Genomic DNA, 15,720 nt, shown 5'->3' with positions numbered 1-15,720 from the left:
AGGTAAATGCCGGGATGGTACCTAACTTAAGGCCACGGCCGCTTCGTTCCCTCTTCCTTGTCTATCCCTTCCAATCTTTCCATCCCCCCGCAAGGGTCCTGTTCAGCATAGGAGCTGAGGCCGCCTGGGAGAGGTACTGGTCATCCTCCCCAGTTGTATCTCCGACCCAGTGTCTGAAGCTCCAGGACACCGCACTTGAGGCGGTAGAGATGGGATCTCTCGCTGAGTCCGAGGGAAAAACCGAACCTGGAGGATAAGCAGATTAAGAAGAAGAAGATATTTCAGTACTGAAAGCTCTGTTGTATGTGTAGGTCATGAATACCATGCGATTTCTTAAAATGTTTATATGCACTTTTAATACCATGTTGTAGTTATTCGCTAAATTGACATTGGCCATACAAGTCGAGCACGAGAGTCCCTCTGGAGCTGTCGTTACATTCAGAGATTGTCAGGTTTTCAGCTCATCACTTTTTTTAACGTCAAGAATTGTACCAAGGCTGATAAATTGCGTTGCGGAGATGTTTAACTGGAAATCAAATGTCACTGCAGATACAATGGTCCTTACTTAGTCAGCATTTGAGAGATAAGTAAGGTCATATTTAATTGGCTTATTCATGTGATCAATGCTGACAATATCGCCATTCCTTTTCGCTCGACAGGCCGTGTAATGACATTCCTAACTTTACATCAAGTAAAAGCGTATTGTTTACATGAATGTTATGGCTCTAGGCGAGGGTAATAAGAAGCGAGACGGAAGGAAAATTCTAATGATCTCTGCAGTGGCATTCTAAACTGTGACTTCATGCACATTCGCTTTATTTTGAATTCTTTCCACAGCACTTCCAGCCTTGTAAGACCTCAAGTGCGTTTCATTTATAACGAAAATTAGACCACAAAATAAAATCAAAAGCGGGAATATTTCGTGTAGACACAGAGCCAATGGCCGTGAGGGACATCGCAACGAATTTTGAAGGTGAATGACAAAAATCCAACGTTCTAGCCCTTCAGGCAATCAACTCAATGTTGAAAATATCCCAGGGATATAAGCTACGAATGTTAGGTAAATAAAATATATTAGCACTACAACACAGTAGTGAAACCAGAATGCCTTTATGCCAGCGAATGTCTAGCACTGAACAACAAGCTTGATAAATTAGAAATATTAGAAAGAAGAATTATAAGGAAAATATTAGGGCCTCTAAGAATTGCAGAGTTTTGGAAATTAAGAAGTAACAATGAAATTTACCAGAACGTAGAAAACATATCAGAAACAATAAGAAAAAGGAGATTGCTATTTCTTGGACACATTTACAGAATGGATGACAATAGACTAACTAAACGAATCTTCAAGTACCTTTGGGAAAATAAATCAACTACCACCTGGATTCAAGAAGTCAAGAAAGACCTGGAAAGGAACAACATACGAGAAGAAGAATTATTGGAAAGAAAGATTTTTAGGAAGAAAGTCTTACAAATGGAAGGATTCCAAGGGAGGAAGGAAAAGAAGACAGGCACAAAGTGGACTGAAGACAGGAAAAAGAAACACAGTGAAACAATGAAAGAATATTGGAAGAAAAGGAAAGAACAACTAAGGAGGAACAATTGAAATTGTAACGTGGTCCTTAGAAGGCCGGAACGCAAGAAGAAGAAGAAAATATGAGGATATATTCTTCATTTTTCCTCAAAATTACAATCCTTTTCTTAATCATCGTTATCCGGTTGATTAGATTAGCAGTTTACCTTTTTTCTACCACTACGAGCACTAATGTGAGTCAATGCAGAGTTTCGCTTAAGCTCCATAACTACAATCGGTGTGGACATTTTTCAAAAAATCAACAATCGTCTGAGGGTAATGAACCAAGTAACAGATTACAGAAAGAATTATACTCCTATAAATAAGTTAATTTGACTAGGATGTGAATAAAAAAGGAAACGAGTAAAGAAGGAAGCGATTTTGGGCTGTTTTCCGGAACTGCATTTGGGCCGGACGTGATTTTCAAAATTTGTTTGTTTAGTTTGACGAAGTTATTAGGACTCACAATTTGTAATCTTTCCACGCCCTTTAGTCCTTCAACTTCGAACACAATTGAGAGGAAACAGCTTAATTTTACGTTTTTCGTAATATGGGGATGCCTACTTTGTCAGCTAAGAAACGTTTTCAACTGTAAAAGGAACAAAATGTTAACGAAAAGGGAAATGAGAGGGACGACTTGGTGATTAAGGAGTAAATAAGAATAAAGATGAAGAAAAATCGATGCATTTTATGCAATATAAATATGATCGTGGCACAACTACTAACAGAATGCAAAGGAACAAGACAAATCAGATAAAAATACCGAATGTAGATGGAAAAAGGAAACTGTAAATTTGAAAATGATCTTCAACTTCACATTTTTCTTAAGTTATTAATCAGAGAATGAAAAAACTACGTAATATTTTCGGAGCAATGTTGGAAAAGAAATATAAGGAAATGTGAAGTCACAAAATATCAATGGATATGGATAAGGAGATATCCTAGACAAGGAATGGCAAACCTTTTCCGACTAGGGTTTGGGTTAAGGTCGTGTTTATTACTTAGTTTATTACTTAGTGTGCCACCGATTAGTTTCCCTTAATATCATCATGAAATCCCTCATTTGACTTAATTTAGGTATTAGATTGCATAAGATATAAATCCATTCGACTGAATGATTCATGGTTCTATTTTGCAAACATCACTGAAAATTACATTTCAAACAACAGGTAAATTTTAAGAATTTGCTTTAACCTAATAAAATTTGTAAAATAATTAATTGCGACATCTTTCTTTATTAAGGCGTAATGTTAAAATATGCTATGTTGGTAGATTTTCGAACTATTTATTACATGTTAAAAACATTAAAATATGTTAGTATGTTGTGTGGCGTGCCATGGAAGTAGTGTTCTGGTGTCACCCTGTCCTAGACTTTATAGACTGAGTCTAGGAGACACCTCAAAAATGGAGTCAAATTTCCCCTTGGAAAACATCAACTGATCATAAACATGTCTTTCAATAAAATCTCAAATTGATAACGATTAATTTATTTGCATTTAAACGAATCGTTTTCGGGAGACATGAATATAGAATGGGGAGTGGACAAGTGTAGGATTGAGCACATCCAAAGGGGGGACTGACTCAGGACCTATGAAACTACCACTAATGAAGTGAGTATGAAGAGCATTCTATGTATCCCTTAGTCATGGCCATCCATTCATCACATCACAGCCTGCGCGGTTGCTAGGCAACATCGCGTCGCACATTTTGTAACGCAAATTTTGCAGCTGACCCACAGCCAAAAGGTGTATTTTTGTCTAATTTATTAAAGACACGTCCAAAAAGGGTTTATGGGATCTCAGTAAACTATATTGTAGTTATTTTATTTTTACAAATTGCTTTACGTCGCACCAACACAGATAGGTCTTATGGCGGCCATGAGAGAGGAAAGGGCTAGGAGTGGCCTTAATTGAAGTACAGCCCCAGTATTCGCCTAGTATGAAAATGGGAAACTACGGAAAACCATATTCAGGACTTCCGTCAGTGTGGTTCGAATTCACTATCTCCCGGGTGCAAGCTGATGGCTACATGATCCAAACCGCGCAGCCGCTTGCTCGGTTAGTCATTTTCCATTTCAAGTATTTTAATTATTATTTTGTTAGTTTGAATATTAAGAACAACTGACTGCCTGCTTTAGTTAGTGATGCGATAATCGAATACAAAATAATCCCTTATTCGATTATATTTCTCACTCGATTATTCATTCGAAAGAATGAGGCAATCGAATAGTGAATTTTTCCGTTCGATTTTTTTTTCGACTGTTCATTCGGAACTTCGGAATGAGGCAATTGAATTGTGAATAATCGAATGAAAAGTGATGTTATTAAGACAGTTAATTCACTCATTTATTTGAAACATTTGGAGATACTTTTAAAAAAGGCGTATTTCTATTTTTCATAAGAGTTCATCTATTAGCTTATTTCTGTCGATTATCCATCCGACAAACTTAAACCGAAAAATTGATTCATGACGCATCCAAATATTCTATGCGACACAACTGAATGATATTTGAAACTCATTCGATTATTTTATTGGATTATAATCGATTAATTAAATAATCGGATGAAGATTATTCGCTTATTAAAAATAATATTTTCGATACATTAATCCTTTCTCCCCAGTTGCTGGTCATCCGTGACTGGGAGATAAAATTATTGTTATCATTCATTTATTTGTTTATTTATTCATTCTAAAAAGTTAAGATTTGTATTTATAGAGTTTCTCTATTGTCTGAAGACCAGTTGAAAGTTTGCTTTTATTGAAAAAGGATGTGCCCTGTTCATTTCGCTGTTTTTGTTCGTGATATTTATGTACTGTCTTCTTGCCAGTTTGAATAGCTCTCCCACTTCCGTTGTTAACTTTTCATTCAAAGTTACTTTACCATAAAATATATACGACTGCTAGTTATTGCTACTAAATACTGATTCATGAGGAACAGCGAGTAATCTTGCAATATTCTCCTACTTCACTTGAATAAGAGAGTATAGGGCTTTTCCTCTAATTAAGTAATTGTAAATGAAACTATAAATTCTTGAAGAGAAGTTGGCCCTACAAAATTCACAATACATTCCCAAGAGGAAACACCGCAATGCGAACTTGTACTCCTGATGAACGAGGCAGTGCCTTCACACAAGCTGGTGAAACCAAGGAAGCAATACCACATTGTTTTCTTATGGTTTGTAATACTTTAATGACGAGTCCGTAAGAATGGGACGGTTGCATCGAGTGTTAGAAGCAGGATCATGATAATGACTTTTTTTTAGGCAGTAATAGGTCAGAATACAAATGAATTGAAGTAACAAATATAGTCTACCCTGCACAACGGCTATGCTATGAGATTTGCATAAGCATTAGGGGTACGGACCATCCGAATCCCTAGAATTTATGTTACTCTCGCTACATCACGGAATAGGATGAGATTTTAATGCTTTCAAGGTGAAAGTTATAGAAATCTGGTTCCTTGGCTGAATGGTCAGCGTACTTGTCTTAAATACAGAGGGCTTCGGGTTCGATTCCAGGTCGAGTCAGGGATTTTAACTTCCCTGTAGGTGGGGAGGGGACTTTTTGTATAATTCTTAATACATATCTTCATTTACATAAAACATATCACACTACAAACCGCCATAGAATTAGGCAAAAATGAATTAATTCCTTTATTTATGATTTCCTTCAGAAGACATCCGAGCGTAAAACAGGGCTTAATCCACGTTGATGCCAGATCCAGACAACTGAGAAAATGGCAAGGAATAAGTAGACTTCAAAAGAGAAAAAAATCATATGATTCGCTTGACAGGGAAGTGCTCTTCAACATACAGGTAGAAGTCGGAGTAGACGCCGAAACAACTGAAATTGTTGAGCAGATATTAATAGACACTCATTCAAAAGTCAAATTCATGGGGCAGTCCTCGAAGGAGTTTGAAATCAAAACAGGTGTCGGACAAGGTGGTGGGCTATCTCTGGTTCTCTTCAACTGTGTTTTGGAGGTCATCCGCGAATGTGAAAAAAGAACTGGACAAGAAAGGACAACTCAACCAAGTATATATTGGAGGATAAAAAAAAAGGCATCAAGATCAACTGCCTTGCATTTCGTAGATGACCTCACAATTCTGCCTAGAAACACTAACACTACAACAGAGCAGATAAATATTCTAAAGCAGGAAGCAGAAAAACCAAAACTCCAAATTTCCTTTGAAAACACAAACAAGTATATGACCACCATCAAAACAGACCCTCGTCGTTACAAGACAAGAAAGAAAGGGTTGACAGCTTCAAGTACCTCAGAGTAGTCGTACAGCTGAAAACTAGCGAGAAGGAAGCCAACTACAACAGGAGAGAGAAGACGGCCGCTGCTTTTTGCAGGACACATGCTTTATAAAAGTGGAAAGCCATCTCATGACGAGCTAAATTAAGGCACTACAATACAGTAATCAAAACGGAGTGCCTGCATGCTACTGAATGCCTCCGAATGACAGGAATGTCGGGACTAAGCCAAGAAATTCGAGAGGAAGATACTCCGCAAGATAATGGGTCCAAAAATTGTAGATGGCCAGTATACAAAGAAAGTGAAAGATTGACTTGGAGAATGACGAAAAGAAGACTCAAATTTTATGGACATCTGCTTAGAATAGACGAGAAGAGACAGACAAAACACTTAATAGTAGACCTAAAGTTTCCGACAAATGGGTCAGGAAGCAGGATCTTTAGAAGCGTGGATTAAATCGGGAAGATATCCTAAACCGAACAAAGTATAGATCACGTGCATGATGAACAGAAAATGGATAGGGGATGAACAGAGGAAAGAATGTAAAGATTTCGGACTGCAAAAAGGCCTCCAGTAATGTGTGATTATTGCTTAACATGGTCTCAAATGGCCGTAAACAAATATAACAATTTGTGTCTTTCTTTCACGAAAATCCTCAATTAACATGAAAAACGTAATTTGATTATTAGCTGGGTATTTTCTGTAGTTCTCTAAAATGATTATAATCAAATATCTCCTGGTCAAAGGTCATGGCAATAAAGAACTTCAAGGACTTGTTTTTAACAAGAAAACAGGAAAGAAACTCACGTAACGGTTTTCCTCCAAGTTCTGCATAAATAGTTGTTTACGCAACTGTTCACGGAAAATGAGCTTTTACCTTAAAGTGATATGTTTAGGGAATTTCTAAACGAGTGACGTAAACTTATCATTTTAGTGTCTGTTGCGTACAATATTTTACTTCACAGTGTGGCGAATTTACATACTTAAATTAAATTTTTAACTATACACAATTCTGATAAGTCGTCTCGCAAATCATCCACGCATGACTCAGGCAGTGACTATTTTTGTTTCGATGCGAGTGTGTTGCTAAGAAAGATATAAGAGGAGTGTACATGGAGTTAAGTGATAATAAAACATCAAAATTAGTGTTATTTGAGGCAGTGAAAAGTCCAGTAAGCTAGCAGGGTCGTAAACATGCTCACCCGGTCTTGGATTATTGAAGGTAATACGAAATTTATGATGCACTGTAATATGTATGCGATATATTTTATGTCGGATTACCCATTAGTCAACACGGTAATGGCGGCCATTTTTGCTGTAGATGGGAACGGAACCACAGTGCTGCAATCAGGCGGAGAAACAATTCCAACAATTTGACAAGGTCCATAATCTCTCGGACAATCCGTGTTTACATTACTGTGAAGCGGAGTTCAACCATTCCGAGACGATTTCTAATCAAACAATGAAAAAAGTACAGGGAGATCCAAAAATCCGTTAACATTTGACAAGTCAATATTGGAGTAGAGAGGTAATAACTGACTCACATGATTGGCATGACATGGGTTTTTTTTACTGACACCCAGATAGAGTACATAAAATGGTCAATAGATGACGCTGGATAGCAACAGGCCAGGTACAAATGGCCATACATGCTTGACATGACATGGGGTATTACTGACACCAACGAGTGCACGGACAGGCCAACAGATTGCGCTGGACAGATTGCGTCATAATCTGGCGCGGAGATCGCCGGGCCCCCAAGGGGCATCCCAAGGAGAGACCTGCTCTCGCAACAACTCTTTCTATACCGTACACAGGTCTCATGCGGCATCACTACCGCAAGAGGACAGGAATAAAACAACACCGTTCGATCCGATTCGATTCGAGAGGGCATCACATGCTCCTGCAATCGTGGCGTGTTGATGTTACCAGAAAAGGCACTGTTAGTGAAACTTTATTTACATTATTTTCGTGTCAATAAAACTCAATGTCATGCCAATCATGTATGTCAATTATTAGCTCTCTACGTCCAGCATTCCGTGAAGTATTCCCTCGTCAAATGTTAACGAACTTATTGGTGACCCTGTACTTACACTAAGGTAATATATTTTCCGAACACTTTTGAATGCGGAAAAAGGGCAATTACGTCATAATCTGAAATAATAGTACTGTAATTTATATAACATGTGGCTGAAGAGGAGTCTTTTTTAAGAGCTCAAAAATTACTCGAGTAAAAAATGATATTCCTTTATTCATTATTTTTTCGTCACCATTACAGTATTTGCCGAGAAACACCATATTCTTTTTAATGGACAAAATTAGTTAGTTCCGAAAAAAATAATTGAAACAGCCTATTAGTGTTGTATACGGTGTATTTACATACATTTCCGAAGGGTGGTAGTTGTAAATCCTAGTATACTTTTTTTTTTTTTTTTTTAACAATTTGCTGTACGTCGCACCGACACGGATAAGTTTTATGGCGACGACGGGATAGAAGACGGCTAGGAGTGCGAAGGAAGCAACCGTGGCCTTAATTAAGGTATATACCCAGCATTTGCCTGTTGTGAAAATAGGAAACTACGGAAAGCCATTTTCAGGGCTTCCGGCAGTGGGGTTCAAATCCACTGTCTCCCCGATGAGGGGGGGGGGGGGATAGAATAACGTGAGAAATAGACAACTCGCAGTTTCGCTCCCGTAGCAGAATGCTGGGACTTATCAACATGGAACTAATAGAGGATTCACTCTCTGATGGACTTGAACGCTACATATATTTTTAAAGTGTTCTATGTTATGTCAATTACAACTGGTTACTGTTACAGACATCACTGTAGCATGTCTGATAAATGTATCAAGCGGCGCTTGCACTTTATTTGAAGATAAGATAAGCTTGTGGACTGACACACAACAGCTAAATGCTAGTTCTCGGTACTCTTTGATCTAGCGAAATGTGTATAATCTTTTAAAAGTGACAGTGGGGAAATTTTCTCCAGTACAATCAGACTGTTGTCATGTGACGATAATGTGTTTCGTTCTGTCACAAGTCCTGAACTGATAATACCGTCACTGTTATAGCAAAATATCGATCGTATCCCACAATACTCTTCCTAATCTTTATTTTTCATAAGACTGGTCACGCCTCCCAGTCACATATGGATATGTAATCCATCAGAGCAACGTTCGTTTTCTTTTTTTTTTTTGCTATTTGTTTTACGTCGCACCGACACAGATATGTCTTATGGCGACGATGGGATAGGAAAGGCCTAGGAATTGGAAGAAAGCGGCCGTGGCCTTAATTAAGGTACAGCCCCGGCATTTGCCTGGCGTGAAAATGGGAAACCACGGAAAACCATCTTCAGGGCTGCCGACAGTGGGGCTCGAACCCACTATCTCCCGATTACTGGATACTGGCCTTTCTTCATTTTCCTGTGGTTATGCGTAAAGAAAACTGAACCTTGCCGTAGCGCGCTGTAGGAAGGTAAGTTCATGACTTATTTACGCACTCCTACAGCGTAATGTATTTAAGCATTGTAACTACTTTTCCATGAAAATAATCAACGTAAATAACAAAATGTTTCACAATTTAAAATGATTTTTCCATTGAAAATTCAAGTGATCCATTAATTTTGCCGGTAAAATGAAATGTCGTATGGCTTTTAGTACCGGGATATCCCAGGAAGGGTTCGGCTCGCCAGGTGCAGATCTTTATATTTGACTCCCGTAGGCGACCTGCGCGTCGTGATGAGGATGAAATGATGATGAAGACAACACATACACCCATCCCCCGTGCCACTGGAATTAACCAATTAAGGTTAAAATCCCCGCCCGGCCGGGATTCGAACCCGAGACCCTCTGAACCGAAGGCCAGTACGCTGAACGTTCAGCCAACGAGTCGAACAATTTTGCCGGTCAGTTTATTTATCGAAATTTTACGTCATCACCCCACCACTTTCTCTCTCTACGTACTGGAATATTAACGTGAATGTTCATCTTCGGAAGTTTAAAGGAAAGTTATTTTCCTTTTCAGATCATTTTTCTTTGTGTCAAAACAATTAAGAACGACAGATCTTCTCACATTTTGTTTCTAAGAAGAACAAAGAATCCGAATCAAAGGACTGAATTATTGTAATATAAAAATAACAAATGTGTGTATGTTGAATGCTTAGTCCAGAGGCTGATTTGGGCCTCACCAGCTCCGCCATCAGCTGTCAAAGGTGGCCCAGGAGTCACCGAAGAGGCGTAATAGGGAAATGAGGAGTGATGTAGTTTTCCGTTGCTTTCCTCAAAATATTACAAAAGTGTGTAAATTATGAATATTGTGCTTTCCTAGAAATTTAGTTTTTAACAATAAAAAGTTTCTGTTTTAGGTCATTTGTTAGCATTTTTGGGCCATAAAATTCCGGACTCTGGTGATTTCAATAGAGGGATTTATCTATAGCGGCACCGATTTAGAGAGCAAATAACAATGGCCGAGAGGATTCGTCTACCGACGATACGACACCTTGTGATCTGCAACCCTTCAAGGCTGAGCAGTGGTCGTTTGGTAGGCCAAGACTCTTCGGGGCTGTTGTGCCATGGGGTTTCATAGCCAGAGAAATTAAACATACGCGGTAAAAAACCCGCTCCGGGCGGGATCAAACCCGGCGCCCTCCGAAACCAAAGTCACAACAATGATCATTCAACGAAGGACCTAAACACAGTGAATGCCAAGTTCTATCACGCTAACAATAATAATCGATGGATGTATTTAGTTCACGATACCATATCAGTGTCTCTGATAAGCCGCTTCGCTAGACAATGTTTAATGAGGACTGGCGCCCAAGGTATTACGTACCACACGAGTTATAGACTACCGAGTCAAATTATCTTCTCTCAAATTCATTCTGCATTTAATCTAAAAAATTAAATGGTGTTAACATGGGTACTGCACGCAGAATTATGACACAGAGTTGTTACGTAAGCCTCTTAGCTCCCTCTATGTCGTGCGGTGTGCTGATAAAAGATAAATGAATTATTCACACCCAGAAATGTTGCTTCAATATTTCACGCATAATACTGTTGTAGAAATGGCAGTCCATCTCCAAAGCTGAAGATACGCAGATCCAGAAGTTGGTCAAGTGATCATTTTTTTTTTTTTTTTTGCTAGGGGCTTTACGTCGCACCGACACAGATAGGTCTTATGGCGACGATGGGATAGGAAAGGCCTAGGAGTTGGAAGGAAGCGGCCGTGGCCTTAATTAAGGTACAGCCCCAGCATTTGCCTGGTGTGAAAATGGGAAACCACGGAAAACCATTTTCAGGGCTGCCGATAGTGGGATTCGAACCTACTATCTCCCGGATGCAACAAGTGATCATTCATCGTATGTCAACCACCAGTCGGTAAGTTACATTAACTTGTATTTAATAATATTATTTAAATTTAATTTCATTAGTATATTTAACTTAGTAAATTACCAGGGGCTGCCTGGCCGAGGAGGTAAAGGCGTGCTCGGTTCACCCGGAATGACGTGGGTTCGAATCCCCGTCAGGAAGTCGTAAAATTTAAGAAACGAGATTTCCACTTCCGGAGGTGCATATGGCCCTGAGATTCACACAGCCTACACCAAAAAATGAGTACCAGGTTAATTCCTGGGGGCAAAGGCGGCCGGGCGTAGAGCTAACCACTCTACCCCATCACGTGCCGAGGTTAACAATGGTGGAAGCCTTTACCTTCCACTCCTCCAAGGGCCTTCATGGCCTGTACGGAGGTGACTTTACTTTGCTAATTAAATTACCGGAATTTTCAGTCAATTATTTATTATTAATATTAAGATACAGAATATGTATATATTTAATCCGTGTACCCTCCAGGCTTGGTTTTTTTCCTCGGACACAGCGAGGGATCACGTCTCTACGGCCTCAAGGGCAGTGCCCGGGAGCGTGAGACTTTTCGTCGGCGGATCCAACTCGGGAGGAGGACCAGTAAGGCGCCCAGGCGGCCTCACCTGTTACGCTGAGCAGTGGTCGTGTGGGGGATAGGCAAGGAAGAGAGAAGGAACCGGCCGTGGCCGTTGCGTGGAGAAAAAAGTGGGAAACCACGGAAAACCACTTCGAGGATGGCTGAGGTGGGAATCGAATCCCCTATACTCAGTTTACCTCTCGAGGCTCAGTGGGCCCATTCCAGCCCTCGTACCACTTTTCATATTTCGTGGCAGAGACGGGAATTGGGTCCGCTGTACATCCTATGAGGCAGAAGTTCAGTTAGTCTCACGAGGCTGAGTGAACCCCGTTTCAGAATTAAAATACGTGGACTGCCTAGAAATCGAACTCGGGGGGTCTCCAGGTAAGAGTTAAGTGCGTTATCCAAACACTGAGGAGCCGAACACACAGTATGTTACAATATTCATAAAGGAAAGAACATCAGTTCATAAATTACAAGCAAGCCATATCAAATTACGTTATGTTATTGTTCACAACCTTGGCTGCCAGCCAAATGATCACCCGCTGTGAGCAGGATTCTTATCACAGCTATTCTTCTATACTGCTAATAATAAGAGATGGCGTCTGACATTTCTTAGAGGGAGGTCCGTTTACTGCCTGCCGAGGCGGGATAAAGGGAGTGGCTGTGTGGTTGCCATGGAAACGAGGGTGGGGCGACTGCGGCTGCCATGGAGATAAAACTTCAGGGCAGCTCGTCTTTCTGGGAGTTGCCAAACCTGTCACTGTCACTGATAAGAACCTGATTGTTTGTATAAGAGTGATCGCAAATAGGACGACATCGCCTGGCCAGGTAGTCTACAACAGATCACAGCGGTCAGAATGAAGGAGGGAACAAGTGAGCCGGAAGCGAGGGGTAAGAGTATGTAGAAAGGAATGCTGGAATGTGGCAACATCGTGAAATGGCACGTGCAGTGCTCCTCCCTCTAACCTTACCTGTCAGACGCCAACTTTAGTTAAGTCTAGTATAGGAACAACAGATAAGGTAAGTTTTCCTTTCACGAGAAACGTTTAAGACTTCGCAATAGGCTGCTTACCATGAAAATGACTGTCTAAAATAGCTCTAATATAATATTTCGTAATAAAGAGAAAGTAAACACTATCCACACTGACGGTCAAGTATCTGGATAAACTTCACATCACTAGGGCTCAGATTTGTTATGACCTAAAAAGTCGCGATACATGATGCAAAAGGAATTCCATTATTGTTCAAAATATATTAAGAGGAACAGGAGCAAACTGACCACATAAGAAACATTCGTTTGTCCTTTATATTTGGGCCACTTACAGGTCGCAAAACGCGTTACCTTCAAACTTCATTTAACGAAATGTATTTGTAAGGAAGCGAAATCTAAAATAATCATTGACACAAAGCAAGTGAAAACTGTTTGGTGAGCAGCTAAAACCATATTATATGACCAAAAATAAGCCTTTATATAATTTTGTTGATCAAATACCTATTACTTAACGATAACATATGCATTTATTTGACATCGTATGTATATGAACTCTCAAAAAAAATTACGCTGTTATCCCTAAGGTAACTTTATCTTATAATCGCTATTAAAGGATCAAATATTCATAAATCAATGTTTGTAAAACAAAGAGTTACATTTATCTTTGTGTCACCCCAACAAAATAGGGTAAAATACATATTAATAATACCACCAAACAAAATATGTATAATTCCATATAAAGACAGTATATAAACTAGCAAATGCACCCGTGCTTCGCTACGGTATTCTACATTGTATACGGACTTCTCCGTAAATTACTGTAGAGGCAGTAATTACATAAAATTGCACGATAAACACAGAAAATAGAAATTTCTCCGTCATTTGAAGAGTAAGTTAAATTATGAACATAACAAAAGTTGTTTATAATGAAGAGACGTTTCACATACAGTCCACGGATTTTACAGAAAGTCAATAGTATAAGAGAAAATGGAGGAAAACTGTTCTTGTTTTGCTACAAACCTCCGTCTATTCAAAGATTTTAAAATCATATACATATCAAAACCTTCCCCGGGATGAGTATACTCTAAATATGACCTTTGGTCGAGATCTACCTAGCCGTTTCGCCGTGATGGTGGAACAAACAGACACGAAAAATAAAAACCACCGATACGGTTTTGAATTGACCTACAACGGATAAATATCTGAAAAACTGGAAAAAACAAACTAAATTACAGACAGCGGACCCACTACAACTTTATTTATATAGATGAGATTTTTCTTTCTTTCTTTCTTTCTTTCTTTCTTTCTTTCTTTCTTTCTTTCTTTCTTTATTTTAGAAGCATAGCCAGGATCGGCCGAATGGAGGGGGGTTAGCGGGGTTATAGTTATGAAATGATGACAAAACACAATGAAGGAGCTTGTGCATGTGCGGTGGGCGCAGCAAGACTTAGACACTGATACAAGTAAACTGTAAAATCTCACATTAAAATACAGCACAAGAACAATACGATCAAGGTCAACAATTTTGCAGCGAGTGGTATGTTCAGTTTGAAGTCTAAAATCCAACTTTCGAGTCTTCTTAGAAAATAAATTCAACAGATCTGTTGGTTCTATAACTGTTTCTCTGAATATGTATATAGCTTGTGAGTTTCTGTTTACTTTATTTTTATAAAATTTTCATGGGTGGGGGTGGGAGGGTTGTAACGCTCAAATAACCCCTCCTCCCCTTGGCTATGCCCGTTTCATTTATATATTTGTTTGTTTGTTCTGGGTAGGCTCTAAAGCTACCCCATCGAGCGAACCGAAATTTGGAAAGGATAGAGCTTGAAATCTCGAGTCAATGAAGGGATACTTTTAATTTGAGCGTTACGAGCCAGCGGAGGCTTTTTCCCAAATTTGGGAAAGTGTTTTGCCGTAAGTAGGAGTCACGGGAAGCCATGTTCGTCATCATATTTGTGTAAAATGACGTTGTTCATTTGTCGAGAGGCTAGCTGAAGAATGAACCCTCCATTCTGCGGAAAGCGTTTGGAGACTACAGTTGCATTGTTGAGAGTGCTAAACATGCTTATCCATATTTGAGAACTGTTGTGGGCTGCAGTTTATTTATTCAGTCGTTTTCATTATCATCGTCATTTATTATATTTATATTCCGAGTTTATATCGGTTTAATATTGTGGAGGTTTAGGATCAATATTTAATCTGTATAGATTTCTAATTTTATTCTGCGTTGTTTTCTAATTCACAGCTCTTATTCAGTCCTTTATTAATATATTCTTTATAGTCTCCCGTTTTTATTTATAATCAAATCTTTCCTAACATTTTATTGTGATGCGTGGTGTAACGACCACGGGCCCCGACGTGAGTCCTGCATTGATACCACTTACGTGTGCCACGATTTACCTGTACTCCTTCCTGTGAGACCTCTCTTGGCCAACACTTGTTCTTTTCCGACGCCGACGGTACTAAAGAGTCTTCTTCTTCTTTACGATGAGGCCTCCTAGTAACCACATTTCATTTTCAATCCATCCTTCCTTCCTTGTCTCCTCTTCCGATCATTCCAGTCTTCCTTCGTCATTGCACTATGCTTTATTCTTCTCTCCTAAGAACACTTTGGACCGCGTTTTCGTTTTCATTCTTCCATTTTTAAAACTTTCTTTCTAAAAATTTCTCTTTCTATAGATTCCTCTTCTCTTATTTTATTTCTTTCTAGATCTTTCTTGATCTCTTGTATCCACCTCGTTGTTGACCTTTTCTCCCAAACGTATTTGAATATCTGTATGTTATTATCCATTCTATAGATATGTTCAAAAAAACAGCAATCTCCTTTTTCTTTTTGTTTCTGTTATACAGCCGAAATCGGTTATAACCAACCAGAAGGGATCACCAATCATTATAGGCGATAGTCACACAAACCGGGTTTTGTTGTTGCTAAAAATGTCATATCTGTAAATGTTGTG

General features: G+C 39.2%; 1 protein-coding gene across 1 annotated transcript in view; it reads right to left on the bottom strand.

Moving 5' to 3' along the window:
* The window catches only part of LOC136881063 (fat-like cadherin-related tumor suppressor homolog), a 171,277-nt gene that overhangs the window by 11,037 nt on the left and 144,520 nt on the right, over positions 1-15,720 (bottom strand). The gene's annotated exons all lie outside the window — the stretch shown is intronic.

The sequence above is a fragment of the Anabrus simplex genome, chromosome 9 (genome assembly GCF_040414725.1).
Source record: "Anabrus simplex isolate iqAnaSimp1 chromosome 9, ASM4041472v1, whole genome shotgun sequence".
In the NCBI taxonomy this organism is placed as follows: domain Eukaryota; kingdom Metazoa; phylum Arthropoda; class Insecta; order Orthoptera; family Tettigoniidae; genus Anabrus; species Anabrus simplex.
Note: the sequence above shows the minus strand (reverse complement) of the source record. Positions and strands in the feature narration are given on the sequence as shown.